Genomic DNA, 27,521 nt, shown 5'->3' on the forward strand with positions numbered 1-27,521 from the left:
TCCAATATTTCTTAACCAAATTATTTATTTATGACATTTGATAAACTATGATTCTCAAGTTCCACCATTCTTACAAAATGCATTGGTTGACATTCTGCTGTAAATAAAAACTCTCTTCTCCCCATTTAATCATTTATTTATGTCAATATTTTATCCAATGGGTTATAATCTCATTATTCATATTAATGTTAAAATTGTCACAGATATAGCAAGTAGAGCTTGTAGCAGAAAGCTGGTTTTGGTTTCCTTTTGACATTATCTCATTTTTTAGCACTTACTTGATAGCAGAATATATTTCAAGCTCATCTTTTACTTTCCTGCCCCAATCATTTCTCAAAGAAGCCTCAGAAGCTTGATGGAGAATGGTATTTGGAAATCAATTGACAGCATTAAGAGTGCTTATGCTATTGAGATATTGGGATTTCGTTGCTCCCAGCTCTTTTTCAGTGGACAGAGATATAGAATCAGCTGTATATTTTATATATATTACTCAGACACACAGCACATATATAGAGGTACATATATAACACACATTTAAACATAGATATATATAACATACATATATGCATACATAAATGTCTACCTATATATATATTATATATAAATATGAGTTTATACCAATGCCTGTAATTGTAATTTAATGCCAAGGATTCTCCTTTTTACATTTTGTAATTCCTTTCTTTTGACAGTGAGACACCTGGCTGCCATTATCCTCAATCTCCTTACTTCTCTGGTCTGTCCATATTGTATCGAATTAAACTTTTGTTGGCCCCACTGCTGCCCAAATGAGGCCTTCTCATGCCTCTCAGGCTCTGACACTTTGATCTGTGCAGCTGTCCTTCTCACCCTGCTTTGATTCCCATAGCCCTTGCTAGATTATCACTGGCATGCCAACCACCCACGGGCACCTTTTCTCTTCACCTTATCTGGCTCTGACACTCCAGGCTGAGCCACTGCTACTCACATCTACCCCTGCACAGACACCTCACTAGCCCGGGCTCTAACTCACTACTCTAGGTCACTACTGCTGCCCTAAATAAATGTCCTCCAGTGCTGCTCAGGCTTCAGTTTCGTGCTCTAATCCCTCCCCCTAGCCCTTGTGAGGTTCAGCCTAACTCTTGCTTGCCCTCATTCCTCAGTCTTTAAAGAGTACTAATCTACTGTGGCTTTCCTCCTTAACAGATACCAAGTTTCAATTTTTTCTCTTTAGGGTCACAAGACTTTAGAACTTCTGTTTAGGCTTTCAGCCCCTTTATTCAGAGTTTCTGAATCTCTTCCACCCTGGTCTCATGAGGTGGCTGATTCCTTGATGTGAAGTAGGCTCAGATTATCTGGCACCACTTTCCCCATCTCCCTTCTCTCAAGCATATTTGTTCCGCAAGCCGTATCTTCTCCGGAAATGCCATATTCTAGTTTTCACCTTCCCAGCCCTGTGAGATCACCAAAAGCCCTGCTGGCTTCTCTATCTGCCTTCTCCATTTCATACTACCACGCTGATTAATTCAGCTAAAGTCCCAGGGGGAAAAGCAGCACGCAGAATTCAGGGCTCTCCCCGTGTGCCTCCTTTTCTCCCGGACCTTGGTCCCTTAACCCCTGACACCTCTGGTAGCTTTCTGGCACCTTCAAATGGTGTAGGTTTATTCAGGTTTCCTAGTTGTCCTTGGTAAGAATGTTGGTCTGTGGCAAGTTATTCCATCATGGCCCTATTTCATTTAATTTTTACATATAACAAATGAGGGTAAGTTCTATTACAGACATTTAAAAATAAGAGTCTCAGGATATACAAAGGTAATACAGCCATGGTGACAGAACAATGAATAGCAGATCTCAATTTCAAATTCAGACCTCTCTCATTTTAGAAGATCTGATTTTAATATTGTACTTTCTATCACTATAATAACCTAGTATCACTATGTTCTAGTTTGCTCGCTGCCCGAATGCAATATACCAGAAATGGAATGGCTTTTAAAAAAGGGAATTAATAAGCTGCTGGTTTATAGTTCTAAGGCTGAGAAAATGTCCCAATTAACACAAGTCTATAGAAATCCAATCACAGGCATTCAGAGAAAGATACCTTGCCTCAAAAAAGCCGATGAAGTTCAAGGTTTCTTTCTCAAGTGAGAAGGCACATGGCAAACACAGTCAGGGTTTCTCTCTCAGCTGGAAAGGCACATGGCGAACACGGCGTCATCTGCTAGCTTCTTCTCCTGGCTACCTGTTTCATGAAGCTCCCTGGGAGGTGTTTTCCTTCTTCCTCTCCAAAGCGCTAGCTGGTGGACTCTCTGCTTCGTGGGGCTACAGCATTCTTTGCTCTCTGTGAATCTCCTACTTTCTCCAAAATGTTTTCTCTTTTATAGGATTCCAGTAAACTAATCAAGACCCACCCAAATGGGTGGAGACATGCCTCCACCTAATCCAGTTTAGCAACCACTCTGGATTAAATCACATCTCCAGGGAGATGATCTGATTATAGTTTCAAGCATACAATACTGAAAAGGAGATCAGAAGAAATGGCTGCCTTTACAAAATGGGATTAGGATTAAAATATGGCTTTTCTGGGGGACATGCATCCTTTCAAATCGGCACACTCTAATTACTCTATTATTAGATTTCCAATTAATTCATGGTAAATAGTCCTCTTAAAAACAAATAGTTAATAAAAGTTAAAAAGAATGAAAAAAAAAACTCTTCATCTTCAAAATGACTTAGAAAAACAGGTAATACTCTTCCTTGACTGCAACGGAACTTTCCTTGCCTTCACCATCACAGTCTTTCCTCTTTGCCTCTATTGACCATTGGGACTACACAGTTCTCTGTTGGGGGTTCAGACTATCCTGTACATTGGAGAAGTTTAACAGCACCCCAGACCTCTGTGCAATAGATGCTAAGAGTATCTTCCAGTTGAGACAGAAAAAAGTATCTCCAGATATGGCCAAACTTCACTGGGAAGGTAGAGCCACTCTCAATTAAGAAGTATTGATCTATCGGGAATTGTTGCTTTTAAAATAGCATGCCACTTGTATCAATCTCACAGTATTTTCCTTCTTTATTCATTGAAAATTAACAATTTAATTTACTTTCAATCTTCTATTAAATATGGAGGACAATAAAAAATTGAACAGGTTACGGGCAGTGGGTTCAGCACACAGCATAAATAGGACAAAATAGATCTGAAACAGTAGCAAGTGTGTTACTAGTTTTGCCTTTCTCTAAATAGAAATGTAGAAAACAATAAATAAACTGCCAAGTTCAGCATAGCTTTGGCTTGTCTTTCATAATTCCCCACAGTGTGCTTAGAGGAAAAGAATTTAATTCTTATTGAATATTTATCCAAATTCAGTAAAAAGCAATATAAAGCTTTCTCTGGGCCTCTGCTACTCCCTTACCTGCCACATCATCACTCTATTTTTTTCTCAGTGTAAAGAGTTTAGCTTTCTATTTTCAAGAGGGTTGGAAACTGTCATTGATGCTGCAATTATGAAAAATGTGCTCTGAATTTATTTCAACCAGGCAAGAATACCTAGGTCCTGACATGGGTGAGAATATTTCACCTGAAATCAGATCAAATGCCAAATAATTCCATGTAGTTACTTGAGGGTAGAAATGTTTGTTTACTCATCTTTCTAATTCTAAAAAGATATATGTCGTAAATATAGTATCTAGCATTTAATAAAAATAACAGGAGCTAATATATAACAAGAACTTACGTTACTAAAGAGAGTAAATGCAGTAAAAACATGAGGTATGTCTTGCTTCAAAGAATATGCTATCTATATTGATCGCCCTCTCTCTCTTTATATATAATGCATATACAAACACACACGCTTAAGGCACTGTGATATGCCCTGCAGATTCCTCCTTCAATGAAGGATTTACTATCCCAAATGCTGGGGACCCATTAGCTGCCTCCCACTTCAGGAATCGCCTCAGCTGCAGAGATTAATTGCCATGCTCTAGATCTCACAAGTATATAATCCGACCCAATTTGAGAAATCCCAGGCATGCTTGGGAAATTCTAAACTGCCATTTAGCTCCAGAGCTCTCCATGAGGCCAGCCGAGACTGTCTTTGAAAACTGCACCACAGTTTACTTCTTCCCCTTCCCCATTCTATTTTCTACTCTTATTTCCACAGCACTGAGACAGAGACTCCATCAAAATGTCTTGCATGTTGAGCTCCATCTGCTTACTGTGGAACCCGACTTTCAAAACCACAGTAGCAAGAAAGGAAGAATATATCATGAATACATTAAAAATTCCTAAATATCAATAAGACAAAGGCAGATAGTGATAGAAAATTGAGCAAGGGACTTGAATGGAAATTTAGACAAAGACTCTATTAAAATTGTCTATGAACATAGCAGAAGGTGTTAAAGCTCATTAATCATATTAAAAAGTACAAAATAAAATCATATTGACAGTACTCTACATATTGGCCATAATAGCTAAAATGAGAAAATATTAATATCGCTAAAAATATCAGTGTGTTGAAGATAGGTAGCAAGCTGAACTATGCTATATATCTGACAGTTGTGGGTGTATGCGTTAACATAAAGAGTCATATCATCAAAGCAGACACAAATGAACCATGCATCCTACCTGGCAGTAAACTTTACTAATGATTTGAAAGATATAAGTAAGCTGGGGGTATGTATAAATGGAAAGTTTCTTACATGCTTAATTTCAGGTTTAAAAGTAAGTCATCTAGGCAGGCCAGGTGGGTACTCTTTAAAAGATTTTATAAATAGGAACTCATGGAATCCTTTTGTATAAAGTTTCTCAATACTGATTTTAATTATCTTTTGAAGTTAGGATGTATATTGTAATTCCTGGAAAAATCACAGAAATGCAGAGTTACAGCTAAAAAGCTATATAATTCATCTAAAATATTATTCAAATGATACAAAAGACAAAAAAGGGAAGAGCCAGAATACATAGCTAAAATGAGAAAATATAAATATTAATCAAAATATCAATGAATATATGAAGTCTGCATGCTCTAAACAGTAAATTAGACAGATTTTTTTTAAATTGAACTAAATGTTGTCTACAAGAGATAAACTTTAAATATACACACATGGTGTTCTAGTTTGCTAGCTGCCAGAATGCAACACACCAGAGACGGATTGGCTTTTAATAAAATGGGATTTATTTTGTTAGTTCTTCAGAGGAAAAGCAGCTAACTTTCCACTGAGGTTCTTTCTTACGTGGGAAGACATAGGGTGATCTCCGCTGGCCTTCTCTCCAGGCCTCTGGGTTCCATCAACTTTCCCCAGGGTGATTCCTTTCTGCTTCTCCAAAGGCCTGAGCTGAGCTGCGAATGCTGAGATGAGAAATGCCGAGCCGCTTGGCTATGCTATATTGCACTCTCTAATTTAATTACCAGCCAATTAAGTCAAACGTCATTAATTGCAGCAGGCATGCCCCCTAGCCGACTGCAGATGTAATCAGCAACAGATGAGGTTCATGTACCATTGGCTCAGGTCCACAGCAACAGAACTAGGTGCTTTCACCTGGCCAAGTTGACAACTGAATCTAACTACCACACATGGTCAAGTTGAAATTAAATGAATTGAAAAAGATATAGCATGCAGACCATATATAGAAGGAGACTGCAGTAGTTTTATTTATTATCAGGTAACATGGCCTTTAACAAAGAGTGTTACTAGAGATAAATGGGAAATTAATTAATGAAATGAAAAGATCATCACAAGGCTAAATGATGATAAAAGTGGATACAGCTAATATAGAGCTTAAAATATTCAAAGCAAACATTGAAAAAAATTAAGAGGAAAAATAGAATATTATACAATAGTAGTAGGAAATTTAATATCCCTTTTTCATCAATAGATACAAAAATCAAACAAAAATATCAGTATAAAGATGATCTAATCATTTTGAATCACCTTGACCTAGTTGATCTTCATAGACATCTTACCCTACAACTGCCAAATACATATTCCTTCCAAGTGCACATGTTATCATGAGCAAGGTAGACTATATGATGGGCCAAAAAAGAAGTTTCAATAAATTTTATTGGATTGAAATTATACAGTACATGTCCCCAGTCAACAAAATGAAATGCGAAATCAATAACCACAAGAGATCTAAAAAACAAAACAAATATTAGGACATAAATCCCACTTCTGAATAATCCATGATTCAAAGAAAAATCAAATATGAAATTTTAAAATCTTTCATACTCAATGATAATTTAAATACAACACAAAACATTTGTAGGTTAGAGTTAAAGGATGTTCAGAGGGAATTTATAGCTTTAAATGCTTATATTACAAACGATAAAATTTCTCAAGTCACTGACCTATGTTTCCACTTTAAGAAGACAGAAAAAGAATAGCAACTTATATATAATATGTATTGAAAGAATAACAATACTAACAGGAAGAAACAATGAAAGAAAAATTGGAAGCCAATAAATGCAAAAGTTATTTCTCTGGAAAGACCAACAAACTAATAAACCCAGAGACAATAGACTGAGATAGAAAGTGAATTGCTAAAAACAGTAAATAGAGGTATTATCATCACAGGTTCTTCAGAAAATGAAGAGATAATAAGGAAAGACTGTGAATAACTTTATGTTGTCAAATAGACAACCTCCATGAAATGTATAAAATATTTGAAAAATATAACACAATTGTTACAATATGATAATGAATATTAGAATAGCCCTACATGTATTCAGTATATTGAATTTATTTTCAAAAACCATCCCCCAAAATTTCCAAGCACAAATTTGTTTTACTGATGAAATGTGTCAAACATGTAGGAGAAAAAAAATACTAATTAATTTCTCCAGAAAATAGAGGAAGAGGGAATAGGAATACATTCCAACACATTTGATGAGATCAGATTCATCCTAAAACCAAAATCTGACCAAAATATTGCAAGAAGCAGGAAGGAGAGGGAGAGGAAGAAAAGGGGAAGGAGGTGGAAGGAAGGGGAGGGAAGAATAGGGAGATACCCCAAAGAGCAATAGCCATAATACAAGTACAAATAATAATTAGACTGCATCAGAATTATAAGCTTCTTTCTGTTTATCAAAAGACATCATTAAAACTGATCACAATGTTACTAGAATTTTAAAAATTTGAAAAGCTAAAAAAAGTAAAACAACCAAGCAGGTGTTCATATCTGTAACTTCTTGTTTCCAATGTGTATCAATTTTGCATGAAAGATGGACTCAGAAATCCACTTTCCAGAAACATAGTAAGTCAGGGTCCATGCCTGAGGGACTATATTTAGGAAGAAAACAAACAAACATGTATCCCAAAGCCAAAGAGAATTTACAGACTATCTCGAAACTAGGCAATTATTAGCATTTTTTAAATGATAAAGTATTAAAATAGGTTAAAGGGCCATTAAATAAACCTGAATTACTTCCAAAACAGTAAGATCTGTTATACTATCACATGCATTAAAATAATCTTTTTTCAAATTAGAAAGCACAAAAGAAACTTGAAATGGCATGAAAGATGATGGCATTTTCTTGTATCATATATACCTATTTTTTTTAAAGGCACTTTCCCCTGTGCAGCAAATAACTCATGTTTTTGCATCTTCCAGATGTTTAAAAACGGCAAATATTTAGAATCTTAAAATAAGTACAAACAAAATGTAAAATGTTATTTTTATCCAAAATATGGGTAATAATCACTAAATGTGATAATATCTGGGTTCAATTAAACAATGAACAAATGCAATTTGAAATGGAAGATGCATATCTGAAAGTAGTATGCTTAAAAACAGATTAATGAGCCATAAATCTGGAAGAAAAGTCACAAAACATATTTGACAAAGGACACATATCCAGGTTATATAAACAATGCCTACACATTTATAATAAAAAGACAAACTCAAAAAAAAAAAAAAGTCAAAGACCTGAACTAGAATTTAACAAAGATGATATTCTTTCACATATGAAAAATGTTTGACATTATTATTCAGCAGAAAACTGCAAATTCAAACCACTATGACTTACCATTATACACCCATTCAAAAGAAAATTTAAAATTAAAAAATCCAAAATAAATGATAATACCAATTAGAAATGACAAAATACAACACCTGGAACTTTCATAGGTTGCTTTTGGGAATATTAAACTGTGTAGCCAAATGTAAAAATGTCTAGTAGTTTCTTAGAAAAACAAAATATGCCTACCTTCTGGCTCAGAAATTCCATTTCTAAAATATTCCCCATAATAAACAAAGATATATATTGGCAAAAATGTTTACAGCAGTTTTATTCATTATACCCAAAATTTGAAAAAGCCCAGGTATACAGCAAAGGGAAACTGGATAAATTGCAGTAATCATTTTCTTAATGACATTTTTTGATAAAATGTCTATAATTTGAGGGTGCCTATCAATTTTAGTCAAAGTTAGGCTATAGCTTTCTGTGTTATATCTAAGAAATGCTCACGGCCCCCCATGTCATCAATATTCCATACTAGAGTATTACTTATCAATAAAGAGGAAAAAAAATACTACTCTACCCAACAGCATGGATGAATCTCAAAAATATTTTACAGAGAAGAAAGCCTTCTTTAGAAGGACATTGTATGATTCTATTTATATAAAGTTGTAGAAGCAAAATGAAAGAGATATGAGAAAAATATGGTTTCCCTGGGAATAATAGGGATAGGATTGACTGGGAAAGGAAATGAGGAAAATCTGTTGGATGAAGGAAATATTCTATATCTTAAAAAGGGTTTGATGTATACATTTGACAAAATTCAAATTAATATTCATTAAATGAACTACGGCATGGAAATTTTATCTCAGGCAAGAAAAAAGAACCCTAAATACCTACTGAATTATGGTTAATGATATGGATGCTGAAATATTTACAGGCAAGTGCACACATGCCTGCAATTTACCTTGAAATGCATCAAAAAATGGATGGACAGATGGATAGAGGATGGACATTTGGAGAGAGCTGTGATAAACAAGTGTGTATGTGAATATATTCACAGTTAAAGTTTTACCTTTTCCCTATATTGAAAATTTTTCTTATACCATGTTAGAAAAAAAAATCAATGAAAGATATCTACAGACATTTGACATGGCTGTACCATAAGTGTTTTTAGCTCTTTCAGATTTGTAATCTGGCTTTGCTGCCAATAAAACACTTTTTAAAAAAATGCTAAAATACCACAAGTTGAAAAAATATAAGAATTATACCCACACAAAAAAATTATACACAAAAACTATTCATAAATATCAAGCATGCATAGATGCCATTTGCACTTGGGGTCAGCCACATTCTACTGCTTGCATCTCATTAAAATTGCCTTTTCATAGATTTGTCTGCACTGTTCCCCTTACTAGACTCACATTATATCTTCTTAAAAGAGATTATGTTTCCATTCTAATCCTGATTAAAAGTTATCTTCTCTTGTAGCTTTCTCTGATGTCATAACTTTGAATTAGACTTCTTACTTATGAACTCCCACTCTAATCTCTTCAAAAAAATTTTCATGGTAACCACTGCCCTGAGTTGGCATTTCACAAGTCTGCCTCTTCCAACTGTCTATGAACAACTTTGGGGCAGTAATTGGCCCTACTACATATTAAGGGCTTCAAATATAATAAGAAGAAGGACAGGAGGGACAAAGGGAAGGAGGGAGGAGGGACAGAGGGAAGGAGGGAGGAGGGACAGAGGGATGGAATGTTAAGTCCTCAGTATAAAAAAAATCAGTGCAGCATAATTTCAGATGTCCCTTTTTTTGGAATACTAACTACATAAACAAAGATAGGCTACTCTAAATAAAGTATGATGTCCAAAAAATGTTACTATCCTGGAAAAAAAAATACAGGATTGATGTAGATGGAGTCCTACCTCATCCCTTATCCTCTACATACATTTTTTTGCTTAATATTTTACATGTCATACTTAATATTTTACATGCCATACTTATTAGGAGAAAATAAGTGCCATACTTAAATATATGCAAGGCTCTGTAAACAAATGAGATGTCAGCCCTGCCACATGAATTCTCAAAAGAATCTCTAAAAGACTGCCAGAATAGAAATTTAGCTCTCTTAGCTTTAAAAATTAAGAATTTATCTAAAATGCATCATTCATGGATCATTACTCTACCAGAAAGAAAACTGACTCATTAAATCCTCCAGTGAAGAGATGTTTGTACTTAGATTTCTGTATGAAAAAAAGGTAGTTTGGCTAGTTACGCTATAAATATTTAGCTACAGTGACCTAAAATTGCCAATGTTTATAGACACAGGCATTTGATGTCTCTTCTGGCTTGCTTTTTAGTGCTAGCTTTTTGCAGTATAAGGTAGATTCTTAACTATTTTGTTTTCCTAAGTTAAAGGTAGTTTTTGAGTGATACTAAATCTAATAATCGACCCCAGATAAATTTGGGGATATTGGTGTGTGTACTTAAACCCCAAATCTCTCCTGGTATGTAATGAGATGAACAACCCTAGGACATAATTCACAGGGGACAGCTTTAGGGGCTCTCTTCTGGTGGGGGCAGGTCCCTGCTTGCCATGGAGACAATCCTCTACAAAATAAGGGACACCAGGCAGCATGTCTTAGCAAACTATTGTCTCTTGGGGTAAAATTTTTACATTAATTTTATACCCAAATGGAAGCTTCTCTCTTTTTATCTTTAATCAATTTTCAAGCAAGTTCAAAAGAAATCCATACTATGCTTTTTTTAGATATATTTCAAAAATCAAAAGAAGTTCCCTGGTTCCTTTCAGAGATGGGAGAAGGGAAGGATGGAGAGGAATGATAATTGCATCTGTCTGCAGTTATCCTTTCTGAGAACCAAGGATCTCTAAAATTGGCTATAATAATTTATTCTTGTGCGTTTGCCCACATTAACCTTGAGAAAGCAGAATTCGTATTTATTAGACATATTTACTTCAATGTCTCACACAATATTCATTCACCAGCAGCCATAAGACAGTTTCATAGGATGAAAATCACAAAGAACCTTTATACAGAAATTTCACATAGCTTAGAGCATTCCGTATGCATTGTTATCGATTCTCTTTTGAAATCCTTCAGGAGGGTCTCCGATACGAGATACAGTTTTAACTAGCTTAGTTCCTTCTACTTAGGGGTATGTGAGCTTTTATTTTTTTTATTATTTTTATTTTTTAAAAATTTCTCCTTCATAATTAAATAACCATAGTTGATGTACTCAAACTAAGCTAAAATTATCTTCATTTGGTGAGAATCCAAGCCTTGATAAGATAACCTGATTGAAAACACTTTTACTACCAGGATGCACCAAATTCTCATAGGAAAATTGCCATTTTCCCAACAGATGGACTCTGAATCTATTATTTATTGTGGCTTCAGATAAACACATGTAACACTCAGGAAAATAACATTCCATATCAATTACAGTTACAAGATATAGCATAGCCCACCAGGAAATTGTGAGTTCCATAATCTCAGGATGCTTTATTACTATAAAATTTGACTAAGTTTCAAGTCTCAGGAAGTGAAAACTACTACTAACCACTCATTTTAAGACATGCTTGTTTTTACAGCTTGAACAGACCAAAAAAAAAAAAAACATTGCATAAAGGATACAGCAAGTCCCTAACACCCACTTGTAATTCCTCCTTATTAAGCAATGGGTGATAACTCTTCCTTTTTATAGCCATAGTACATATCATTTGGGATATTTTTTTACCTAACCAAGGTACATAGCAGGAAAAAACAATTACTGAATTACTGGTAACCTTAAGGCAAAATTTATTAAGTCAAGTTCTCCAAGAAATCACAGGCTAGACTTAAATTTAGAGAAAAGGAGGTTATGTAAAACCCAAAAGACATTTAGATTTAAATGGTTTTTCCTTATCTGTAATCAAGACCCATAATCTCACTAGTACACAGCAAATTTACAAAATTATCCTTTTGCTGAAAACATTTGTGAATCCATGTGTGTTCATATACATATGTATGCATATATGCATAAACATACATACTCACAGATCAGAGCTGCAGTCTTTCAAGTGCTTTGCATATCTTCTCTAAAATCCTAAAGTAAAAAATAGTTTTAGATTTATGTAACTACATGTGCACATCTGAGTATGCACATTTATGCATACACATACAGACATACGCCTTTATCCCTGCCTTAGTTGGAGAATACGTGCATATTTATTAAAGAATGAAATTTATGGTGCCCTAAGTTGACAAACTGAGGTAAGCAGCACCTCTAGCAATAATATATCTGATTATGCCAGATATATGCACAGTTTTTAAATATATGATCTCTGGAGTTAAGACTCAAGGGTTCCAATCCAGCTAGCAACAATAGTTTTGTGATATTTAGAAGTGATTTTTTTCTTCTAACGCTTAGAATTCTAATCTGTAAAATGGAGCTAATAATAGGCAAACATCATAAAGTTGTTAATAGAGGTTAAGCTAAAATTTTAATAGAAGATTATAAGAAATATTGGCAAAGTATCTAACAACATAAAAGAGAATTAGTATAATATCAGAAACAATAAATATTGCGTAAAATTTCAATTTGATTTGTATTTTGATTATTATTATGCTATTAAAGGTATGAAAATATACTCCCCCACCCCAGGGGGAGAAATTTCACTGTTAGCCTGAAATTTCACCTTTAAATATGGATATTTACTTTCTTTCTTTATTTATTTGTTCTTCAAAGTTTGATTGAGCATCCCCAATTTTCCTGCACTGTTCTAGCACTGGGATACAATAGCAGTCAGGACAGACATACTCCTTTCTCTTATGGAGCTTGTAAAACAGTAGATAGAACAACACAATGATTATGTAAACATATAACTATGAATTATGAGAATTTCACAAAAAGGGAAAGAATAAGGGTATGAAGACAGCACTTAAGAGAAAAATCCATTTTAATATCAGGTACGATTGCTAGATTAAATAAAGGACATACCAGGCATTATTTAGGACATACTTAAGCTAAAAATATCTGTTGTTTGACGCTCAAATTTTTAACTGGGCACCGTGTGCTGTATTAGCTAAATTGGACAACCCTAATCTGAAGGTTTGGGAAAGACTTCCTCAAAAGGAATTGACCTAGTTGAAAAGTCAAGAATGAGTTGGCATTAACAAGATACTTAAAGGGGTGAAGAGTGATGGAAGTTTTTTAAGTGCAAAGGGAAAGCATTTGCAAGTATTGTGAGGTGGGAGGGGTTATTAGCACATTATAAGAACTGAAAGGGCAACAGGGCTGCAGCTCAAACAGCAAGACAGAGACGGCATTGCACAAGGCTAGAGAAGTGGGCACATTTAGACCAAGCAAGGATCTTATCCAAATTCAGTAACTATTGGAAGTCACTGAAAAGTTTTAGGCAGAAGGGGAGAAGCAGATTTACATTTTACTAGCAGTCACCTTTCCAGTCTCACTTCTAATGCACAACTCTTCTTGACCCAGCTGACACTTGAAGTTACTCCAGTGTGCTTTCATTGATAAGCTCACGCTCCCACAAAAAAAGCCAAGGAAATAAACATGTTAACACAAACGGTCACACAAGAGGGCAGGCATGTCGAGGTGCTTAGTGGGGAACATATAATTTCTGAGTTTGAGAGGTAAAATGAGTGACAGACCCAAGAACTATGAACATCTTTGAGATTAATGTGGCCTAATATGTGTGAATATACTTAATTATTGTTTTTACCAGGGTAATTGTGAAGTCAAAGAGAACATACATTTGGAAAACTTAATGTATATCATCAATTTCAAAGGAGGCTATTTTTTATGTTAAAATGGGATGGAAATTATGTAGGAATGTTTTACCATATTTTATTTTGTTTTACCATTTAATGTCTAATAAACATTAATATGAAAAATTAGAGAGAAGATGGATTTTCAAATCACACTGTCCTGGTTTGAATTTTGTCATGTCCATTTTGACCCATACATCTTTAAGGATTATTTAATTAGCTGAGAATCAGTCTCCTTAATTATAACATAGGACTGTCCCCTTTAACTCTCTGCATATAGGAGGCAGTCAAAATATAGCTTGAGTTTTTACCATATATGAGCACTATGGTAATTACTCATATATATATCATCCAGTGAATCCTCTTTTGCAATTAAAAATTATATTCAGAGTGTGGGCCACGGTGGCTCAGCAGGAAAGAATGCTTGCCTGCCATGCCAGAGGACCTGGGTTCAATCCCTGGTGCCTGCCCATGTAAAAAAAAAAAAAAAAAAAAAAATTATATTCAGACATGAGGGCAGAAAATTGCCCAGATACATCTGAAGATGTCAGCGTGCAATGGATGGAGAAAAGAGGTCGTCTTGAACATAGGTCACACAAATCAACTGAAAAACGAGAAAAAAAAACACAGGAGAAGCTACTACGGGATGAGTATAGGAAACTGAGTCAAACTTAACTACCAAGGAAAAGGGTTAACACTTACTGCTTATATTATACATCCATATTTATGCTCTGCTGATGAGCATTTGATTTTGAATCAATAGGAAAGCAGGTGTTCATGGATAAATTCATACATCTGCTTCCTTCTAACAGTATTAATAACTGCTATCTACCTCCAAGTATGATATTTAAAATAAGTTTGGGGGTTATAAATATGCTGTGTTTCTAAACATGCACATTTTCTGTTTTTAGTACATATACAATAATAGATATTAAGTAAATATATTTTAACTGAATGAATGGAGTAGATTAATGACTGAGGCATTTGTGAGGCAAAGTGTAGCAATTATGCAATGTCTCAATAACTAGAGTCACCACAACACAACAAATTTCATATTTCCTAAATGAAACTTTTGTTTAAGCCAACAAGATTCTTTCATTGTATTTAACATTCCTATATTTGTCTACATCAGTTCTTGGTTTATGCTATTCATCCCCCAAGAAATTCTCTCCCCCCTTTCAAAGTCCCATCTAATATTTAAACCTCTGTTGAGACCTTTTTTCTTATAAAACATTCTTTGCTGATTGAGCCGGAAAGTTCTTCCAGGAACTTGGAAGAACACTTGAAATGACAGGTCAGTTGTTGCTTTGTACCAGTCTTGAACAATTGTATGATGCAAGGCTAGCAGGAATCCCTGCCTTGACTGCCCAGTTAGGCAATTTGGGTATATTAAGCCAGCTGCCATGGGTTCTATTTGCAAAAAAAGTACCAATAGATCTTTTGTGAAGAGTTAATTAAAAATAATAAAACAAAAGACACACATTAGAACTGAGATTCCTGGTATAAGATTGAGTAATTGAGTTGTTTGTTTGCAGTAGAGGAGGTGACACTGGTGGTGGTAAATATCCTACTCATATTTTGGAAACGGTTCTCCTGATTTTGTAGGGAGCAGTAGCTCATTTGATTTAGTGAAAATACACAGGTTTGTGTACTATTAGGATGTCACACAGTGTAATAACTCTTGGAGGAAGTAAATTATGAGAAAATTAAAGACCAAATCATGTAAAACAATTACAGTCAGAAATTAAGAAGGAAAGGCTTCTCTCATAGAGGTCTAAAAAGGAGTTGTAACATGTCTGATTTAGATGCTTTTCTGAATCAGCAAAAGCAGCATTAGAGGAATCGGAACAGATGAACCATTACAGATTAACTGGCTACCCCCACCCGAAATTTTGTTTGAATGTCAAAAATGATGAAGACACACATATCAAATTACATGCCAAGAGCTTATGAAAAGGTTTATTACTGATATAATGAGGCTTTCTGGGGAAAACAGGATGGGTTTCCCAAGCAAGTCTAGAATGGTTTGAAAAAAGCAATGAAAGGAGACTGGCTTGGGGTTTTGTTGTGGATTGAGAGTGAGGCAGCGGGCCTGGGCAGAGGCTGGTGCGGTTTGCATTTTGCCAGGAATGAGGAAAAAATGAAAGAATGATGGGTTAGACTTAAAAGCTACCAACAGCAAATACCAGAAAATGGAGTCAGATTCCTTATTATTGACAATGACAATAATGACAATAACTTCAAAGAGTAGCACAAAGCCAAGAGCATGTGGCCGCAAATGGCGCATGTTCCATCTACAGCTTCGGTCACCACATTAGGGAAACCGTACTGAAGCCCGAGGTGGTGCACAACTATGAACAGCTGCAGACCACATCAGTGGCCACCAGGAACACATGTGACCTATGGGGAACCATGCCAAGGAAAGGGTGAAATATGAGGAATGGAGCTCTGCCATATTCCATTTGTGGTGGCTCACAGGTAGGTACAGTCCTTAGCCTCATCCTCTTGAGTCAACCTCTTTAGCTGCCAAATGCAAATTTAAAAATACACACTTAACATCTTTTATTCTTCAAAATCATATTACTAGCTTTTAACGGGGAAGAGGAATTCATGGACCATTCCATATACAAACTAGATGTAAACTTTCTGATTTTAAGCATTGATTGTTATTCCACAGAACTTAACTATTGCTTGTACTTTTCCCTTTAAATAAAATAATACACTCAATATCACTTACACGTAGTAAATACTTAATAAATGCTATATAATTTCCCATGAAAATATTTTAGTTCATATTTTGCATTTATTATTACATTAAATAAAAATACTCAGATGGACCTTAAAGATGATATAAGTTAACCATTTCTCATTAACCAAACCTATGGAAGCCAGAATAAATCTATTGTTAGAAACACATGGAGCAGAGACATCCTGCTGGGATTAAATGAATCCAAAGTTTTCCTGTAAAGTGATAAAATCTATCATGTTAACTGGGTTATATCATCTGAATTTAGCAGAGCAAAGAAACAGAATGTAATCAGGGTCCCCAATTTAATGTGGTGGGTCAAACAGAACATTCCAAAAAATGAACAGTTTGGAATGCGCCGTGCCATGGTGTAGTACATCATCTACCAACATAGGTTGTCGGGTAAAAGGGGACACCTAAATTAGTATGTTTTTAATATATATAGAAACTTAAAATGTGGATTTTTGGATGCTAATAGAAAGCAATATTGTAAAAGATAAATTCAATCATGTCATTTTGCTTAAAACCCCAATTGCCCCCCAGTGTGTACAGGATACAGTTTAGATCGTCATATGCCCGTAAACCAGTGGCTATCTAGCCTCTACATAGCCAGTTAACCTCAGCATCTAGAGTTCTTTGTGTTTGAAAAATCAGGTTTTCATAAAATGCCTTTGGTTTTTGGACCTGTAGGAGAATGTGAAGAAGCACATGGACCTGTTCTTTAGGGAGTCCTTGTTTATCTATTCTTAACTGTGATATATCCACAATGAAGCCTTAACCAACCTCCACACACAGACTTCCCTCTCCTTACTTAATACACAATATATTGTACTACACGAGGACATAATCAGAATCAGGGTAGTGCACAGGACTTTATGTTCTCAGAGTGAGGGATCTTGTTTATTTATCTTTAAGTTGCTGGCTCAGAGTTTGGTATAAAATAGTCATTTTAAAGTAGTCTGCTAAAGCAAAGAATGACCGCTGTTGGCTTCATCTGAATGATCTTAAAACAGTAAATTCCAAAAAGAAATATAGGTGAGTGAGGATAGCAGATGAGCAGCGTGGTATGCAGAACCATGATATAGAAAAACAATACTTATTTCCAGTAAAGGACAAGAGATCATGAATACACCACACACAATCACATACATACACGCAGTGATTAGTTCAAATGCAACAAGTTAAAAAGAGTGGATTTATATTATTTCAGTCACACGTTCCTCTCAGGACACTTTTGGCTTTGACAGAAAAGGATGATCTGCAGGTGTTGGTAGGCACAAATTTTGAGGCTCAAATTCTTGCACAGCTATCAGTGTAAGTCGTTCCATTGAGATTTAGGTCATTCATTTTCAACATGGGGCTAATGATGCTGTTGATGGTAACATGAGGGTGATGATAATGAAATAATACCTCATGCCTTCTACATCATAATCTTGATTATCAAAAGAGGTCACAAAAATAACTGTGAGCTTAAATCATTATACAAATGATAGCTGTCAAGTTGCAGTGACTGTTAAATACTTTATATGACAGCATACAAACTCTTCTAAAGAAAGGCTACTAAGGTGAAGAAAAATATTTGTTTGACCAGATTGTATCAGATGGAAAACCTTAGAATTTTCTATAAGAGAAAAGGAAGTCACAAATTATGAAGATGCCTAGGATAGAAAAAGAAAACAAGAACTACTCAAATTATCAGTGTCATATAGGTAGATGTATGAAGCTAATGTTTTGAAGGATTACTGTGCAGCTAAAACTTGATGGGAGTGTTTATTCTAATACTGTTTAGTACACAACATTCCAAATGCCCTCAAAAATAAGAATAAGGGCACAAGGGAAAGACAACATAATTATTGTTTTCTCTATTTTAGAAATTATCTACCTAAGAGAAACCACAATGAATATGACAATCTAAAAATAGAACAGGCGATAGGATTTTGGAAATATCCATGGACAGTTTTCCACATGTCCAGCACGTTAACATAGCTTGGATAATTGCTACTGTGTATGAATCAGTGTTTATGAGTTCAGCCGGTTACATACAAAAACCTTGCATATATATTATCCAGATTTTGTATGTGAGAAAATGAAGGCTCAGCTAATTTAAGTAATTACTTCCTACAACCCAACTGGGAAGTGAAGGTACTGGGATTTAAACTCAGATCTGATTCTAGCAACTGTGTACTTTCCACCCTAGGTCATTCCATTCAAAAACATCATCCTAATGAAGTAAAAGCAGTTTATGACCCCCGACACGCACATTTCAAGACTATTAGAAATGTGAAAGGGCGGAGAAGTAAAAACCCAGCTACTTCCTGCAGCAGTGCATGAGAAGGGCTAACTGCTGGGCGAGAGCCTATTTTAGTGCCCTGGAGATATGGCTAGGAAGGGAAATGTTTCAGTGACCTGCAGGGGATAACTTATATTTGTCTTCTTGCTTAAGGACCTCACCAATTATGTGGAAATGCCACCTGGTCTCCTTACCTGAGTTTGAGTAATACTTCTCAAATAGAAAAAATATTCACAGGCAGTATCCAAAAACTATAAAAATTATAAAAGTTGAAAATATAGACTTTTTCCCCAAGGAGGTAGAGGCAAATTAAAATCAGTATCAGAGTCAACTAAAACAAAATATGATGGAAGAGCAAAGAGAAAGTAAGAAATGAAGAAATAATTATTCCTTTAATAGCAATAGAAATAAACTGAAATACTTTCTCAGTTATAACTTGCTAATTTAGAAAACCAGGGTCCAAAACAGTACAGAGTACGAGAATACATACTTTAAACACCCATGTATTTTACATTGTGATTGTATATACAGACTACTATATATATATACAGACCAATCTCTCTCTCTCTCTCTCTCTCTCTATATATATATATATATATATATATAGGTAGGAGAGCTATTATCTAGCAGTTGTGGTTGTTTGGAGATACTGGAATCAGGAGTGATTTTATTCCCTTCTTTCCAAAATTGCCTTCACTATTGGTTACAATGAAGGTTCCACAGCTTCCTGTAAGAATATGGAATATCTATAAGAATGACTAGGTTTAAGGAAATGTGTTGCTTGCCCTAGGAAGATACTTACTTTTGTCGCTTTTGTTTTGCACAGGTGGGCACCGGGAAATGAACTCAGGTCTATGACATGGCAGGCGAGAACTCTGCCTGCTGAGCCACCGTGGCCCGCCATAGGAAGATACTTTTAATGATGTATAGACAGTTATGTATAGGGATTGGTTACACTGAGACCTAGCCAGTCAGCCTTGCGAATCTATGATACAAACTAGACTTTTGTAGGAATTATAACCCCCTTCTTCTCTACCACCTACTTTTCTTTGTATATGTTATTATAAGCATATACCATGTTGAAGAGTCCTTTCATTGTAAAGCTTCATGGGTAGAAAAGCCCACCTTTATCCTAGCCTCTTACAACTAGAACACAGCCATGTGACTCAGGTTTGGCCATTGTTCTGACTATGGCTTTGGTGGGAGGTGGCAGAAGCAGTAACACATTGACTTTCCAGGGGTGGCACTGGTACAGCCCACAATACTCAACCACCCAATAGAATTGGTGCAAAGGTTGTGGTCCGCTGTTTAGCAGGGATGGCAAGAGTGCCCTCACTGAACCGCTCTGTGGCATGATTTTGGTTGTAGTTCTGGCTGATACCTGGTCTCTCATGCTCTGCCTGTTAGCAAAGCTTATTTCTGAAGCTTTCCTTTCCCTTCGTAATGTACCCTCTATCACTTTTAATAAAATTACTTTATTCTTAATTATCCCAGGTTGGTTCTGTTACTTACAGCTAAAATCTCAGCTGATAAAAAGTGTGAAGAAATTATTCTGAGGGGGATGGAGGAATAAACAACTTCCTGGAATGCATTCTTTATGAATTTGAAGTTTGGGACAAATTTAAAGATATTGCAGCACAGGTGGTATTTTATGTCTTTTCTCAGTCGAACATTGCAACTTTGGAAAAGGAAGGAAGGAATTCAGTGTAAACAGCCAAAGCACACAGATGGTGTTCAAAAACTGAATTTAGATTACTGGACACAGTGTATGATACTGAAACAGCAGCTTTTGGCAAAGGGATGGCATACACCTCACTAGAGCTGTTAGATATGACTGCAGGTCTTTGCTTAAATAATGCGAAAGTTTTTAAGTTGATAGTGAAAAATAAAATGCCCTAAACAATAATATTATTCATCATGAAGGACAATAGTTGTTCATTTATAAAATATACACTTAATGCTTTCTCTGTTTCAAGAACTATATTGATGGAAAAGGAAAAAATAGAAAAATGAGCAATCTTTGTTCTGTAGGAATGACTTATACTGTTACTCTTTATCCCTTGATCATAAAATTGCATACATTTGTATCTCATTCATTTGTGAATTCCTTGGTGATATGGGACTTAATTTCTATTTTCTTATGTCCTAAAATGTAATCTAATCTCTGATACATAATTGGCTTTCAAGAAACGCATGTTGAATGAAAAAATGAATGAATGTGTACATGAGCAGAAAGAATGACACTGCCAAAGAGGAGGCTGAACAATTATCCTCAGTGAGTGAGTTTCACTTGCCTCCAGTGAACTTCCTAATCAGTGACACATGGGACACAGAAGGCACACGAAATTCACAGATGGTATGTAGCTGGGCAGGACATCTAAGACAGGCAGTGACAATCAAGGATCTCAATAGTCATTGTCTCGTGCAACTCAAGAAAGGATTTGAAAGAGTTAATTATAAGATACTTCATTCCAGTTCTTAAAAAAAATAATTTACTGGTTAATGAGGGACTTAAGAGCAGGTAAGAGGACAAAATAAACCAATGAAACACGGAAGATAACATCGATAACATGTTTAACGTGAGGCCACAGCATAGCAACACACCTTCTCTGGTCAGCTCTACTGTGGAAGCCCAGAGAAAGGGAAGCAACTATCACCCCACTGAGAACACTGTGTTCTCAGCTGATCTGAACATGAAGATCACAGGGAAAGTGAGGCATGTTCAGAAAAGAGTGCTCTTCATGGTGTGGTTCCTGAAAATCATAACATACATTTCTGGACCTCGAGAAATACACTCTAGTAAAACTTTGCGTGAGAAGGGTACGATTAGACCTGCCATGTAGAATTTAGTTATTGATTGTAGGTAAAGTGTCCAGTCACCTTTCTAGTCTAAGCCTCAGGCAGGAGTTGAGGCACTAAATCAGGGGTTCAACAATTAGAGGAGAGTAGAGTAAAGAGTAAAGGATAAGGCAAATGAATGGACACCTGAAACATGGTTTATTGCCCGAGGCTGGCTTTTCCTGCTTTCTGTGCTTTAGACACTGCCAAGTCCCACATTTAAAGGGTAGAAGAAAATACTTACATAGAACTAGAACAAATAGGTTAAAGTTCTTATAAAATATTTTAAAAACTTTTGTTTCCCAGTAAACCTCATAAAAAGCACTTACTAATTTCCAAAAATGGTTGTAATACGAAGAAGGCACCAAACACAAAGAGCCAGCTGCGGCTGGTTTCAGAGCTCTTCCAGCAGAAAGAGGATTATATCAGGAAGTCATAGAAGATCGCAGTTTGGGTGAAAGTTTGTATAAGTGGAATCTAAGATCATTTCCAAATCAAAAACTCACCACGTTTAGCTACTCAACATATAAAATGACATCTTTTTGATGAACAAATATCACAGATAAAATATACAGAAATGTTTAAGCAATTTTTATATATTTATGTTTACTATTTATGCATTAAGGAAGTTAAAGAGTTTATTTTTAAGGAAAAAAAAACCTTAAAATTTGCTTCTATTTGTGAAGCAGCATAGCCCAGACACTTAGAGATACCGTCTTTATTAAATTCTGTGCTGTAATATCCTCTAGCTCTGTGACCTCAGCAGAGTTATTTTCTTACCTATGAGATCAAGATAAAGTACCCTGAACTAAATAAGATAATAAAGATTAAGAAAAATTTCTGACACAAGATAAGCACATAAGTGTTTACTGAAAGAGTTTTTTTTTAAGTATGATATTTACATAACTGAGAAGTATTTGGCATAGCATATGCGTTACGATGCATATCTACAAATTCTCACCATAGAAAGCTTCTTATGATGGTGAATAGAGGTTGTTTGCTTTCAGGTTTTTTTTCCTAACGTTAGAAATAGATTTTAGCTTTTGAGACTGGTTCACCAGTCTATTTATCTTACAAATGCATTCCATTAGTTTACTGGTCAGATTTAAAGGTGCTTGCAGATGGAATAGAGGCATTTAAACTGGGGCAAAAATTAGCAAATCCAGTCAATTCCAAGCACATGCACATATCCTCAAGGGATTTTCTTCTACGTTTAAAAACGTGTTATATTTTAAAAGCTTAATAAAGTAAAACATACCTATAGAAACGTGAGCCAATTAATAGGTGCGTCTGGATGACTGGTCACAAAGTGAGCATGCCTATGGAGCCACCTTGCAGATCAAGAAATCAAATGGGTTCCCAATGCTTCAGTAGCCCTGTCCATGCCCCCTTCTACTAACTGCCACCCCAAAGGTAGCAACCATGTTGATTTATATCACAATAGATTTGTCCTGCCTGTTTCTGAAATTTATAAAGATGGAATCATTCAGTAGGAACTCTAACAGGGAGCTTTCACTCAGTATCATGTTTGTGAGACTGATCCATATCGTTGGATCATTGTGGATGCTGACACTTCATTCTAATTTCTATGTGGTATTCCACTGCCTGAATTTACCACAATTTATTTATTTATTCTGCTACTGATGAAAATTTGGGCTTTTTTAAACTCAGGCTATTATTACTAATGCCTCTGCATAATCGTGGTATCTTATAAATGCCTGTCAGTAAACATATTTTCTATTGAAAATAATCCTAGGAATAAAGTTATTAGGGCATAGCATCTATACATAGACATGTTCAGCTTTTGCAGGTAACAGCAAATACTTTTCTAAAATGGCTGTACCAATTAATACTCCACCTGCAATGTACATGAGTTCCAGCCTTGATATCTGTGTGCTGGAGATGTAAATTCTTTTCACAAGATCGGCAGCAATGAATTGAAACTATGATACAATCTACCACACCCTGGACATAGATTTTGAGAAGCCAGACATGTTCGAAGCCGCACGTGCATTAAATTTTTTTCTGAGATGTCTGTCTTCCTCTGATCATAAATCTCCCATCTTTGAACTTGACATTCAGTTCCTATTTAGTGGCTCATGATGTTAGTTCATATTTTTCTTGGATTTGGATTCTTTAAGTTTAGATTTTTAAAGGAGTGTTTTAGTCCATATTATTTACTTAGCTACCTTATTAAAATAAAATAGTGAAAGTAATAAGATTCTACAGGAATTTGTGTTTCTACTGAGAGTCTGGGACTATGCTAGGCCCTGGAGACAATAAGATTAAAAATACAGGAATTCCAAGTCTAGTGAAGGAATTAGTCACGTAGTAAATAGACAATTATACAGTTACGATGGTCAAAGTCCTGAGCACCTGGTGCTAAGACAGAGTCTAAGTGATCTCTGATAAAGGATGGAAAACACAAGGAAGAAGGAAGGCTGTGTGAAAGAGGGCCTCTAATCTGAATTCAAGGGGTGAAGATTTTTAACTAAGCATATGATGTATGTCAAACTCATCTTCTGAATTATGTTTCCTTTTTTCTTTTTTTAAATATTGTTCTGTTGATGTAATGCTTGCTACACAAGGGAAATAATACCATAGACAGGTACACAGAGACAAAACAACAATTCCCTCCTCCCCCTCCCCAATATCCCTCTCCACTTCAACCCCAAGCTCTACACAGTGTAAAACGTCAGACTAGAATCCTCCCCAAACTTCCTGTATTCATGCATTGCTTATTAACTAGAAGCCTGCAATGCATGGAGCTCCCCAAACTATAACCCTGTGTGTGTGTGTGTGTGTGTTTTAAGTGATTTTAAGCTTTTATTTATTTGTTTTTATATTGAAAAAAACATAAATCATGTTTTAACTTAGCAAAATGTTTCATATATACAAGCCGGGATAAAGCATGTATGGAAAGTGTATTAAAAAGTTACGTAATGACAATTGCTATTAGTTTTGGCAACTTTAGGGTCTCTTCTCCCACTATACATTCTACCTCTTACCCCCATTCAAACAATATACCTTACAAGGAAAATCACCTTCTAAGGTTTTCTACAACTAGTTTCTATTAATTTGATAATGTATAATATACACTGTGAGTTTAGTAGATATTAGTTAATTCTCTTTAATAAAAAAGTTAATCCTCTTTAAAAAATAAAGAAGCTTTGCAACCATATATGCACTTGCATATAAATTGCAACATAAACAGCATTATATTTGTTATGGATTGAATCATGTCCACCAAAAACACATATTCAAGTCCTAACCCCCATCCTGTGGATGTGAACTAGTTCGTAACTAATATTTTCGAAGATCCTATTCGTTAACGTGAAGCCAAACTGAACTTAACGCAATAGGACTGGAATCCTAAGCTGGCGCAATATGAGAACAGTCAGGAAAGGAGGAGTAGGAGCAGGAGACAGCCAGTCCTGAGGTACAGGTAGAGGCTGAGTTCTGCCAGCAAGCTGCTGCCACCCAATATCACCGACCTCGGGGATGGAGCAGTCCTGTCGGCACCTTGATTTTGACCCTCTAGCCTCCCAAACTGTGAGAGGAATTCTTGTTTAATCCAGATGGTTTGTGGGATTTTCTATAGCAGACGCAGCAAATTAAGGCGATATTACATGTATACTGTACCTTATTGCAATAGTTTTTCCTTTAGTTATCTTCTCACTTCACTTTTCTTTGACTCCTACTTCCACTACCCCATCACCTCAGTCCCACAGGTAATCCATATTAAACCGCTGGTATTGAGTCCTGCATTCCTCCATACTCTGCTCCCACCTCACTTATCCATACAAAATGGGGTTAAAAGTCTTATATTTGATAAATATTCATATTTATGTATAAAATAGAATGGTATTCACAATTATCTTTGCAAATATGCATATCTTAATTTATTTAAAATATTATATTATCTATATCATATTGTTTTTGTAATACTAACTAATAGAAAATGTTCCAGGTCAACTGATACAGTTGTATTTTTTTTTCCGTTTAATGCCTACATTAAATTCCATATTGTGGGTGTACATAGTTCATTAAGGTATGCTATTGTCAGTCATTCATGCTGCTCAAATTACTTATTGTCACTATGAACACTACTACAGAAAATATCATGTGTATAAAGCCTTTAACAGGGGTCTATATCTCTTTGACATGGATCCCCAGTAGTGGAATTATTCGAGTTAAAGATATTTTTAATTTTAGAAAGTGTTGCTTCACACTTGTCTAAAATTGACAACCATTTTTATTTCCAAAAGAAATTCACAAGCATAAACTTTTCTGTATATCCCCTGCCAGCAACTGTTTTTATCACTCTAAAAAAAAAGAAAAAGAAAAAAAAGAAATTGCCATTCTGATGGATAAAAGCACTATTTCACCATTACTTTTTCTTTTAATCTCTGATTACTACCGAGTTTGACTATGTTATTTGTATTCTGACCATTTGTTTTGCTTTCCTGTCAATTGTGTTTCTATTTCTTGATCACTTTTCTTTTTAATCTTTTTCCTATTTCTTGACAGTTTGTAAGGATTTTTTTGTAGTATAGATATTGTCTCCTTATCTGTTATTTGTTCTGCATTTTTCCCAGTATTGTTTTTCTAAGCATATTTTGAGGTTATAAAGAACAGGCAACAATGCTGGCTGAATGTTAAGAGTATGAGATTTCTCTAGGCATGGCTTCATCAGGAACCCTAGCTATCTTTCTCAAATATGAGAAACCAATTTCCAAAAGAATTCACCATCTTTTTTAGTTTTATAGTTTCCTCAAGGGAAATGGTCCTTTGTGATTGAGGAGGTGAAAGATTTAAAAGGCCAAATTTTCTGACTAGGTAAAAGGATATTTGCCACTGCTACACAGTTTCAAAAGTTTATCCTCTGCTCTCATAAGCAAGAAAACGTGCCTTTGAACAATATAATACCTGGTTACCACAGCTGAAATGAAAACAAAGCGTTCAGTGTGCTGATGAGACCATGATTTCCACATTACTTGACCCTCTGGAGATTTATAGATTCTAAAGAGTCAACTTCAGGATGATTGATCCCTATGTATGGCATTAATATAAATTTACTACTTTAGGTAAATGTGAATATCTACTATTCGCAATTAATTCTGTTTTTTTACTCAGATACTATCTTTGGGCATTTTGGGGAACTGAGTAGCCTCTAGCAAAAGGGAATATAATTAACATCAGAACACTAGGTGAGTGATATTTAAAGCTATCAAAAAAAGATAATTTCATGTTATGTTCCTCGCAGAGTTGGCAGTTTAGACTACTGCCAATAAAAACAGGGCATACTGCATTCTGTAGCCTCCTAGGCCATTAAATGATGTCTCATCCACAACCAGCTTAGTCTTTAACAGAAATATGGGAGTTGAGAGGAAATTCGGGTATTAAAAAAAAATTCTAATTAAAAATGTTATATAAAGATCGGGAAAGAGTCACTGAGCCAAAAAAGCATTAAGCTTAAGGCAGTAGAATAAATCTGATTTAATATGGCAAACATTATTAAGTAGGATTCTTAGAAACTGAGCCCTACCTTTCTTTGGACCAAGTGTTGGATATATGCTAAACTTACCACATTTAATTTTCTCCAATGCTTCCATTTTTGCTGACATCCTTTGTCTAACAAACTTTATTTTATAAAATCATAAATCAACAAGTGGGAGGGAAAAGTTAGAAATAAATTAAACCCTTATCAGAGCAAGGCATTTTACAGGATGTGTATTTCATTTAAGCCACACAACAATCCTGTAAAGGAATTCTTTCAACTATTTTACAGAATAAATGTGGCTTTGTGAGGTCATATAACTTGTCCTAAATTCCATAGTTAGTGAGTGATAGAACTATGACTCAGGCTTCATCATTCTGGAAGTTGTGACCTACAAAATGTTACACACACACACAAATACAC

At 35.4% G+C, this 27,521-nt stretch overlaps 1 long non-coding RNA gene across 1 annotated transcript in view; it reads right to left on the reverse strand.

Moving 5' to 3' along the window:
* The window catches only part of LOC143685945 (uncharacterized), a 160,250-nt gene that overhangs the window by 118,825 nt on the left and 13,904 nt on the right, over positions 1 to 27,521 (reverse strand). The window contains exon 2 of the long non-coding RNA XR_013176810.1: positions 11,991 to 12,039. This is a non-coding gene — a long non-coding RNA (uncharacterized LOC143685945). The remainder of the gene's footprint in view (positions 1 to 11,990; positions 12,040 to 27,521) is intronic.

The sequence above is a fragment of the Tamandua tetradactyla genome, chromosome 6 (assembly GCF_023851605.1).
Source record: "Tamandua tetradactyla isolate mTamTet1 chromosome 6, mTamTet1.pri, whole genome shotgun sequence".
Taxonomy (NCBI): Eukaryota; Metazoa; Chordata; class Mammalia; order Pilosa; family Myrmecophagidae; genus Tamandua; species Tamandua tetradactyla.